Source organism: Augochlora pura, chromosome 5 (assembly GCF_028453695.1).
Source record: "Augochlora pura isolate Apur16 chromosome 5, APUR_v2.2.1, whole genome shotgun sequence".
In the NCBI taxonomy this organism is placed as follows: Eukaryota; Metazoa; Arthropoda; class Insecta; order Hymenoptera; family Halictidae; genus Augochlora; species Augochlora pura.
In genome coordinates this window covers 6,960,111-6,971,829 of record NC_135776.1, presented here as the reverse complement: position 1 = coordinate 6,971,829, position 11,719 = coordinate 6,960,111, and the positions used below count along the sequence as shown (strand labels likewise).

The window sequence follows — 11,719 nt, the reverse complement described above, 5'->3', positions numbered from 1 at the left end:
ACATCCGTGTACTTTTAATATTCTTTAATTTACGTAATTATTTCCTATAAAATAAAACACTTGCATTTTAAAGTATTTATTTTAATCACACGAATATACTGTACCTAACTAATTAAAATCGTTCACAAAAGTCTTTTCTTTTCGTCGAAAACTCGTTCCTTCTATATTATTAATAAATATTCGCTTGTCTATAGGATAGAAGTCAACCTACTTTGATTGTCAGAAGCATCTAAAGCGAAGTTTGCGCCGAGTAGCTGAAAAGTTCCATGGAGTTTCGGGGAGCAACTGGGTCGAATCTGACCCACGCACTGCGTTTCAAGGATTAATTAAACTCGAGGTATGTGCACAGTGTATATATGTATACATACATCTATGTATAAGCCCGCCCAATTGCGTGACTCAACCCCCGTGCAATATCAAAGTTACGCGAATGACACAAACGCGGAATAATGGCGTACACTCTTCCGCGGTGTAAGAGACATAATGATCTAAGTTACAAATATTATTAGCGCCGGCAACGGGGACAATGAAAACTGAAATTATTCTCGTATTCGTAAATATTATACCCCAGGCGTGTAATAAACAGAACTAAGTTACAGACATTACTGGCGCGCCGCGGTAAACCGCAACAGAGATAATGAAAATGTAATTATTCTCATGTTCGTAAGTACTATGCCCTTTACTGTAATATTTATGTAGGTCAGTTTTTATTGTCCCGAGCCACCGGTTGCCCCGGGGCAATTATTGAGACCGGGTTATAAACTTTAGAGAATTATCCCGGTATTGTAACAAAGCAGAATTTAATTAAATGTTTCTGGTATTTTCTCTTTCGTTAAATTTACCATTTATGCTTTCAAAATGATGCAGATAAAAATATAATTTATATCTAATACGTCATTTCTTTCGTTATCTTTTGCATTAGTTTATTGTCTCAAATATTGTTATTTCTTATTTTTGTGTCTTTTGTTTTAAACGAGGAGTATAAAGATTGAAGTATTATTATTATTATTATTACTATTAATCTTTAACAGTGAGGAAATGATAGGCGAAATTAATTTCTATATTTTTTTAATATTTCTACATTTGTTGCAATGATCTAATTGTAAAAACAAGATATATAAATTGCAGATTTCAGTGCACTTAATTTGTGTTAATTCTATAAAAGTGAACAATTTGGAGATCTACATTTGTAGGGGTTGAAATGTATTTATTTGTTTAAGGGGATATCTGTAAATTTATATCATAGTAGTATCATAGTATTCAATCATGAAATTTCTAATAATAAAAGGCTTTTTCAAACAAATTCTAAAGGAAAACTTTGCTTACTATATAGGTTATGTAACACCCACAAGTAAAAATTAAAACAAGAACGTTATTAAAATGAATTATTTATTCGTAACTATTCTTAAACATAAAACTAGAATATAAACATAAAAATATGAACAAATAAAGCACTTAATGGCTCGTCTTTCAATATAAATATTTTTAAACATTGATGTTGCGTGTAATATAATTTAAAAAACCCTGTTCTAATTTATATGTTGATGCAATTTAACCCTTTGCACTTATGACTGATGCACCACAAAAATTGTTAAATAGTAAAACTGTCGTTACGCGTCAGAAGAATTAATTTCACATGCATTGAAGTGCACTTTGTTTTACAGAATGGAAATGTTGGAAACTAGAAAAATTAATTCAGATTTATAGTTAAAATAATGAATTAGACGGGGACAGGATCGACGCGAAAGTATTTGCCGGATAGCTGTGACGCGGCCGTGATATAATATTCCTACCGACCTTATCAGGTAATGGTTCGGCCACGTGGGGTGGAGGAAGCGGAAGTGGCTGTAGTATTCGCCGTTGGCGGTGATGAAAACGGGCGCTTCCACCCGCGGGTGGAATCGCCACTGTTCCCCGTTGAAATCAGCCCAACGACCACGTCGGGTAATCCCCACGTAGTTTTGCAGCCTGCATCAGGATGGCTCCATTGACCTCTCTATCTAGAAGGATCACTGGAACAGTTTTCACCTTCTTTCACGCTCTGCCCGGCACCCTGCCTCGGTCTATCAAGGATCCGCGGGCGACCCTCTCTCGCCGACCTGCAAATTAAAAAGACAAAGATCGTTCGGATACCAATTACCGGGATAATTGAACAGAGATTAACCGCGGCGACGCTGATATAAACTGTCCACAGGGGTCGCGCGTCTAATTTCAATCTCGAACTGTGACTGACGTTTACTTGTTTATTTATTATTCACTTATTTATTTGTTTTAGTATATTTCAAATTTTAAATGTAATTATTTCTTGTCAATAATTATATTTTAGGTTAGGAAGATTTTTAGATTCTTTTTCCTGTGTAGAAACTATGTTATTATTGTTAAATGTTATTGTCATTTTATCACTGTGATATAACATTGAGAGCACCGTGTAGGAGCTACATAAACATTTATTTCCTTTTTTATTCATTTTAACGAGTTGTAAATAATACCATTACGTTCTTAAAATTCCTAAAATATTAAATTCTCTTCGCGCATTTTAATAAAAATTATTTTACATTCTAATTACACCTTTTGCTAAAATCTAGCGTTATTATTAATTAATCGAATCTTCTTGTAAAATAGAAACCTTATGCACCATGACACTGTGCATCATAATTATGCACCATGACTTCTAATATACAAATAATTAACTACAAAATCAATTGTCTCTCGATAAAAAAAACACTTTGCCGCTGTACAATGTATTATTAAATATTTTGGTTAATGGCAATGCAAAATCGGCAGGGATTTGATTCGCAGCTAAGTATTCAGAGTCAATGGCGGTGTAATCGCGCAAATCGCCCGCGTCGAATAACATAGTAAGCGGCCTAATTAATGTTTGTTAAATTGATGCGCGTGCAGTTGGCTTAACGCGTTGAATCAATACGTGAAATGTATTGACAGTCCGTGTAATACGGCGGAACAAAGCATAATTGTCTTTGCTTAATACGATGCATGCGGGATAGTTTTACTCTCGATGCGTTAGTATAGCGTTTGCGTCGCTAACTCTCTGGCCCTGCAAGATCATGCGCATGCATCGCGATAAGAGAAAATTATGGCTTTCACTTCAACCCGTTGCGCTACGATTCCTTTCGCGCTTCAGTGATTACCACTTATTTGTTCTTCATACTTTTAACCCTTTGCGCTCGAATCATTTTAAGCTTAGATAAAAAATTGCTATTTTGACAAGCTGTAGTATAGTACTTAGTATAATTTATGCATGTGAAATTGAGTCTTGTGACTCATAAAACTGTTACGTTTTTAGCAGAAGGGTTTTTAATAATGTCAACATTGTTTTGTTAATTCTATAATAATTTTCATTGGCGCCACTCGAGTGCTAAGGGTTAATAATAGGACCAGACTATTTTTATTTCTTTTATTGTCTCTATGTATTTTTGTTTATAGCTTCGATGATTGATCTTAATTTCGATGTAGAAGAAATTAATAATGTTTATACTTAGTAAATCTTGCATGAAATCTGTGTCACGAGTCTGACTCGTTATTATAGCGCAAAGGGTTAATTGCATAACTAAAAACATATTTTTCAAAAATAAATCCTAATAAATTTAGATTTAATACTAAATATTTTCTAGCAACGTATTTATTAACAAAAACCCTATAAAAAATTGCAAACACGAAACACGTTTTTACATAGACACGTTTCAGTTGCAAAAAGGTCGATCGTATTTTCAAACAGAAGATTTTACGGTGAAAAAGAAATGTCACATTCCTAGATTATAAATTTCCCCAATTACAAATCCGTCGGATACAGTTTTCGCTGTCAGAATTCAATTGCTTTTCCCGTGAAACGAAAAAAAAAAGGAATGAATATTCAATAGCATTCGCCAAGATAAAATTCCACAACAACGTAGTGTTTTTTCCTAAATAAAATTCAATTCGACGTTTCTCTTCGCCGTGCGGTGTTGCATAGGAAACGATATTTTTTTTTTTTTTTTTTTTTTGGTTCGCTATATAGAGAACCTAATATTGCACGCTGTAATTGGATTTGTTGGTGGTGGTGACGAGGAAAGCCGTGTGTGCGTGCGTGTGTGTATACGGCGGGCAAATAATCGGAAAATAACTGGACGGAAAATATAGGAGGGCGAAAAATGCCCGGTGTAAAGTGCAATAAAGAGCAAACAAGTTATATAGTATCAAGTAATAAACTCCGTTGTCGCGGTAAACAAACGAAAGCGGCCACGATGAACATAAAACACACTGCATGGCAGTGTGCGAGAGCGGTAAAGTAAAGACGTTTGAAAATCACTTCGAGTTTCACGTTCTTATTGAATGTACGTATATACTTTAAACAATATGGTGTTTCTCGCAAAGATATTATTGATAAATAAGTAGTAGGATAATTGCTTATACAAAATTGTAAAAGTCGTCGAAAAGAAGTCAAAGCTAGTTAAATTAATTTCGAAATGTTATTCAATAAATAAATCTCTTGCATAATATTCTTTAATATCTTGCCTTTGATCTTAATAGATGCCATGCTATAAAAATTAATTTCAAAATGTTATTCAGGAAATAAATATCTTGCAAAATAATCTTTAATCTCTAGCCTTCGATCTTAATAGATACCATGTTAAAAAGATTAATTTTGTAATGTTATTCGATAAATAAATCTCTTGCAATATACTGATAAATATACAGAAAAATAATTGCCTTTAATCTTAATAGAAGCTATGTTGCAAAAAATAATTGTACAATTGCTTAAATAAAATTCAAAAAATTGTATAATGGACTCTACGCTACAGAATTGAATTTCACGATATTATCGAGTAAATAAATTTCTTGCGAAATAATATTGATAAATACAGAGCAGATAATTGCTTAAATAAAATTCTAGAAATTGTTTAATGGACGCTGCGCTACAAAATTGAATTTGACGACGTTATTGAATAAATTAACTTCCTGCGAGGTAATATTGATAAATATACAGCAGAATAATTGCTTAAATAAAATTCGAAAGATTGCTTAACAGAATCTGCGTTACAAAAATTAATTTCGCTGTATTATAGAATATATAAAGCTTTTGCAAAATAATATTGTCAAATACACAGCAGATAATTGCTTAAATAAAATACTAAAAATTGTCTAACAAACGCTACGCTACAAAAATTAATTTCACGATGTTATTGAATAAATAAATCACTTGCCAAATAATATTGATAAATACACAGCAGAATAATTGCTTAAATAAATTTCTAAAAATTGTTTAATGGACGCTGCGCTACAAAAATTAATTTCACGACGTTATTGAATAAATAAATCACTTGCCAAATAATATTGACAAATACACGGCAGAATAATTGCTCAAATAAAACTTAAACAATTTAACATCGACCACCGTGCGAAACTATGCAAACATTTTGCAGTTCGGTCGCAGGTTGCGGAAAGTAAAAGGCACGCGACGCAGCCGTCGCGTGCGTTACACCGCAATGCCAATATCAATTAGTCTCATTGCCATTATTCCGGAATTACGTAGCTTTTAATCGCGGCGGGAATTACCGAGGGGGGGGGGGCAGCCGCGGCATGGAAAATGCGTCGGGAAATTCCGTGGGTCCACGAGTCGCGACGGGAGAATTCGAGATTTGGCCATCGACGCGAAAGGAATAAATTACGGTCGGCCGCTACGCAATTCTCTTGAAAAGTGTTGGCTGGGTGGGGAGGAGGGACTTCCGGTTGCGTTTCGGCTACGCCGGCTTTGCGTAGTTCGAAAGTTTGCTTGCGGGGGGAAACAGTGTCGGCGACGGCACGCGGTGGCAAATTTAACGACCCTTCCGCGCGGGTCGATGTTAATTTCCGTTTCGTTGTTCTTTCCGGCTTAATTATCGGCCGTCGCGAGAGTGTCTTGCGGAAAGTACGCCGGCTGACAGAACGGAAGTGCCGGAATTTTGTCAATAATTTTCAATCGGGACACTTTTGGCGGCGGACAAAAAGGTGAGAAATTGGTGAAGCGCACTTCGGCTTGATTGAATTCGATGTCGAGTAATAATACTTTAGTAATTATAATAATACTTCAGTAATTATAATAATACTTTAGTAATAACAATAATAATACTTTAATAATAATACTAGTCCCAGTAATACTTTCTCCAACCTGTCCAACATTTATGAATTAATATTTAGTTAATGCTTATAGATATTTTCGATTTTTGATACTCGATTAACGTAATATATCTTAAAATAATAAATATTCATCATAGTTAAATTTTATATTAAACATTTATTATGATCAATATCTCCGCCATTTAAAATCAGTTCATTTAGATTTCTATTAAAAGATATTATACTTTAAAATTAATAATTCAATTTCTGTTGAAAATATACTAAATCTATCAAATACTTGATTACTATAATCAACTTCTCTTACTATTTTAATAAAAGAGTCCTTTGCTGTATAATAAACACAAATTGTAAAAGAATTTGACAATTTCAAGCACGTCGATATTATTCCACCATCTTATTAAAATTATTGAAGAAGAAACGAAATTTATGTTTGACATCTGTGCCTTACAAATAATACAAAAAGCTTCGATTTTAAATAAAAACTCAATTGTTAATATACCACTTATACTATTTAACACTGTTAAACTATTTATTTGGCAATAACATTTGCTCCTTTCGATTTTGTATTAATATAAAAAATTATAAATTTAATGATATGAATTAGAACATAATAAATTAAATGATACAAATTAGAACATAATAAATTGTAAAATCCCCATTTCCCAGCAAAACATGACACACTTAAGATAGCAATCGTCGAGAAATGAAAGTATGCAGCTTTAAAAGTCTTTCAGTGTGCCTAATTGGTGGTTTGAGTGATCGATAACGTGCCGGCGAAGCGATCCACGCCGTTCGACATTTATACGCACAGTAAAACTGCTGTAATCGTTCGCGGGAGTAAAGAAGTAGTAGTCATAGCATATTAAGATAAGCGTCCCATAAATACCACTCGTTTACTTCGCAGCTCGATAATCGGTCGTCTAGAAACCCCCTAAAGACGAGCTTTAAACGCTATGTAACCACTGTTTGTCGCCTTAACACGGTGGCAGCTAATTCCGGCGATACAAAGCGTCGGGAAAACTGTTCCACGGCTGTTTACACGATATCGAGTGTTCTCAAACACAACGACACCGCGACTTTACTCCTTTTATACGGTAAATCTTAATCAATTACTTCATTATTTAACATAATTTTTTCGATATTTCTCACATATACATTTTTCAGCACCACGATTTTCTTATTATTTTCTTATTACCTTTCGTGATCATTCTATTCAACTTTACTCTTTTTCTACGGTAAATTTTAATTAATTATCACAATATTTAATACATTTTTTCGATATTTCTCACATATAAATTTTTCAGTACCACGATTTTCTTATTATTTTCTTATTACGTTTATGATTATTCTAATTTGGTACATTTAAAATATTATTTTACAAAATATTAATTATACTTTTAAATAATTTATTAAGTTGTTCTAAGTATCCGTGGTCGCAGAGTTGTACACGAGGATTGCAGAATGTAGTCACAGTTACCGGAATGTAGACAACTTTCAAGAAAGTGCTAATCTCTTCACAGAGACGTTGCAGGCTTTTGCCACGAAAATTATGGCGCAAAGTTCATTTTAGCATTTGGTACATTAAAGCGTATTCGAAAACTACCCTCTGAAAGCATTTTATATACTATATAGGTATCTTAATACCTGTTTCACTAAGTAAGTTAAATGTCACCATAAAAATTCGAGTTTAAAATGTTTTTCTATTATAATTATTATTTTCTTTAAATTTAATTTTTCAATGTTTTATATAATGATTAGAGAATTAATTTCATATGTATATTTGAAGTTTATTGAATGTGTATAGTGAAAACTAACCTTTAAAAATTCTTTTTGAAATTACTCTCCAATGAAATTTGCAACGATAATTATAACGATAATAATAACAGTAGTATAATAGTGATAATATCGATAATAATATAAATAATGATATCAGTAAAAATATCAATATTAATTCCTATAATAATTTGAATAATGATATCAATAGTAATGTCAAACGTAACATCGAGAATAATATGAATAATATCAATATTAATGTCAATAATAATGTCAATATGCATATCAGTAGCAATATCAATATTAATATCAATGACAATATGAATAATAATTTCAATAACAATATCAATAACAATATCAATAATAATATCAATAACAATATCAATAACAGTACTAATAACAATAACAATTCCCCCTCTGGGCTCGGGGGTGCAGGAATAGTCCCAGGGCAAGACCTAGTCGTAAAAGGCGACCCAAAGGTCAACGGCATGCAGGGCTAACCACCCTACAAGCGTGTCCAAAGAAATGCGAACATATAAATGATATACGATTTCAGCCCCTGAAACGACCCTGTACGACGAATAAAAAAATAAGCTTCCATAATTCTGTGTTCAGGATGAACTACTCCGCTCGCACACGAAGTTTTATAATCTTCCGAGCTTCCTAGTCCCTTAACTTCTTTCGCGTGCCGCCGAGAACATCAACGTTTGATACGACTTCGACCATAATTAAAAACAAGAGAATGCTCGGACATTTTCCGTGTATAACATAATTATAACAGTGACACGAATACGGTTATGTAGGTTGCCCTATATTGCTTGAAATATAGGTGGAATAGAAATCTTTGTAAAGTAATACAAAAGAATTCTTCTTCAAAGAATTCATAAATAAACTATGCACAGTATAATAAGTAAAATATACTAAGTAAATTACAATAAATAAATAAATAAATAAACAGTATACATAGAATAACAATATATATTATTCCATACCTTAGTTTGCCAACATAGCATTGCACATTTTTATTTTAACATTCAGCGATCTTTATTTAATTATTTAATTAAATATTTATATTATAAGCATTTTTATTTTAACATTCAGCGATCTTTATTTAATTAAGATCGCTGAATGTTAAAATAAAAATGTGCAATGCTATGTTGACAAACTAAGGTATGGAATAATATATATTGTTATTCTATGTATACTGTTTATTTATTTATTTGTTATACTTTACTTAGTATATTTTACTTATTATACTGTGCATAGTTCATTTATGAATTCTTTAAAGAATAATTCTTTAATCAATTCTTTAAAGAAACGAGAATAAATCCAAATAAGAATAATTATAATTATTTCCCAGTCAAAGCAATAATCTCGAGAGACGTGCACAGTCTCTCAAGTCCTCGGTTCACCATCATCGAAACGATATTAATTTGACGCCCGGTCCCAATAGCCGGGCCACGCGAAATTCCGTCGTCGGGTCGTTTCAATTTCGTTCGCAGCATTTTTTTCGGCGCGTCGACCGACGTCACTTGATTTTAAACGGGATAGCCGGTATATTAAAAACGTTAGCGGAGGGGGGAGAAATGAAATATGCGAGAGCCGGACATTGAAAAGAAACACGGGAGTTTCATTTTCCTGGTTATATCGAGGTCCGCCGGAGCGGAAACCTGTGCACCAGAAACATTCAGGGTCCCCGTTTGTGATAAAAATTAAGGTCAGCCCGAAGGTGTATATCTCCGCGTGGATGCGCCCGCGCGTGTATCCCACACTTACGCATGTATACGTCCGCGTGTGCCGCGGTGGCGGCGCGGCGGCACACATAAGAGACGATAAGTTATCGAAAACTGCCGACCCGGCCGCCGTAGAATAATTCCTCGGTATTTCCGTTTAAGCTCGTTTTACCCTAAAGAAGTTTATCTCGTTTGCACTCCGCGCGCGTTTCCACGGATATTGCAAGCTCGCCGCTGCCGCGTCCTGTTTTTCCGCCGCGGGTTTTATGAAACCGGCCGCGCCGCGCCGCGTGTGCGTTCTCGCCAAGGAAAACTCTCTTCTACGCGGAGGTGGAGAGAGAGAGAGAGAATGTTCACGAGTAACTTTTCAGGTTTATTAGTCTCAAGGGTAGTGGGCGCTCCGGCTTCTTATTGAAACAAAGTTCTAGTGCCGTCGTTGACTAATTGGCGGATACGTTTTCCTTCCTTCGCCCGGAGCAGCACCGTCCCACGCCGGACAACCATTGGAAACGTTCGAAGCTCGTTAATAGAGACAGCAGTTGTTCATGCAAATGCGTAATTTTTATAGAGGCCGGGTCGAGTTACGGTGCCTGGAAAGGAATTTACGTTCGCTCGAGGGGATTTTAAGGATGGAGCTTTTATTCTGCAGGTTCTGCTCGTTTCATGTGTTTCATGTGTTGTAGATATTTTATGTATTGCATACTTTTTATATATTTTATATATTTTATGTAGTGTAGACATTCTATGGATTGCATACATTTTATATATTGCGTATATTTTATGTATTGCATAATTTTTACGTAATGCATATTTTTAGAACGTATTGTATATTTTTGGGGCACGTTGTATTTAATTTTACATATATGCACGTGTGCGTAAGTAGATTACTAAAATGGAGGACATTAGTATAAGCGACAATATTTTATATTAATATTGTACGATATTTAATGTAGTATTTATATTTAATACAGTACGATATTTAAAATAGTATTTATATTTAATACAGTACGAAATTTAATATAGCATTCATACTTGATACAGTACAGTATTTATATTTAATAGAGTACAGTACAAGTACACTATACTACAAATCAAATGCATTAAACCAGAATCAATTCGACTCAATAGACTTCAAATTAAATCTAAGTGTGATTACGGAACTTTCCTTTTCTTATGATACGTCTTGGCTATCGAGGCCGAGAGAAGCGAAATCCTAAAGTTAAGCAATAAAGTACGCGTTCTCTCGGCAGGACAAGTAATTTAAATCTAAATCGCGTGCCAGTCGTTAGCTAAAAGTCCCAAGCACAAAAATAACCGGCCAGGTTATAAAGAATATTAGTGCTCGCTAACAGATGCGTTAATCTCAGTCCGCGTTCCTCTTTTCCGCGGCGCTGTTCTTCGCGTCTTCCACGGAAATGGTAATTTTAAATTAGCCCGCCATTACGTTGCTTTTACGATGCGCGTGTCCGCGCTTCTTTTCTTTCTTTTTGTCGTGTTAGGCGAGTCGTGAAATAATTCATTAGGTTCTCGATGAATCTTGTCGCGGGTTCCCTGGGGAAATTCAATGGGCGGAGTCGTGTTTCGCCATTGTCGGGGATATTATGGCACTTTCGACCGGCACGGAGGCGGAATAACGCGTACGATTTTGATTTTATTACTTTCGCGCGCTAATAGGCGACGGTGGCCGGGACCGTATTATCTCCGACGTATTGTTTGGTATTACCGGGCGATTGTAATTTCGTATCGTTTTAATCGACACGTCGATTTTAGTTAGTTACGTTTCATTCGCGTAAATAGTCGATTATTAACGTGCGCCGGTTCGTCGAAATCAGTGGCGAATTACTGACACCGTTTTGCAGGCCGGTATAACCAGCGAACAACTAATTGCCACCACTTCGTAGATATTAATAGCTGATACGTTGTAACTGTTGATAGAATTTCACTTCAATTGATTACGAGTCCTTAATGGAAACAAATAATGCACGGCGAAGTTTTTTGTTCTTTAACGAAATTACTGTGCAAAGTGATTCGATGGTGAATATTATTTTTAGATGCATTTTTCTGTATGGTATTCTTTCTATTTGTTATTAATAGTATTC

At 34.6% G+C, this 11,719-nt stretch overlaps 1 long non-coding RNA gene across 1 annotated transcript in view; it reads right to left on the bottom strand.

Annotated features, from left to right (window-relative positions):
• Nucleotides 1–1,840: 1,840 nt before the first annotated feature.
• LOC144470263 (uncharacterized) overlaps nucleotides 1,841–11,719 on the bottom strand; it is a 137,453-nt gene continuing 127,574 nt past the window's right edge. The window contains exon 5 of the long non-coding RNA XR_013494092.1: nucleotides 1,841–2,099. This is a non-coding gene — a long non-coding RNA (uncharacterized LOC144470263). The remainder of the gene's footprint in view (nucleotides 2,100–11,719) is intronic.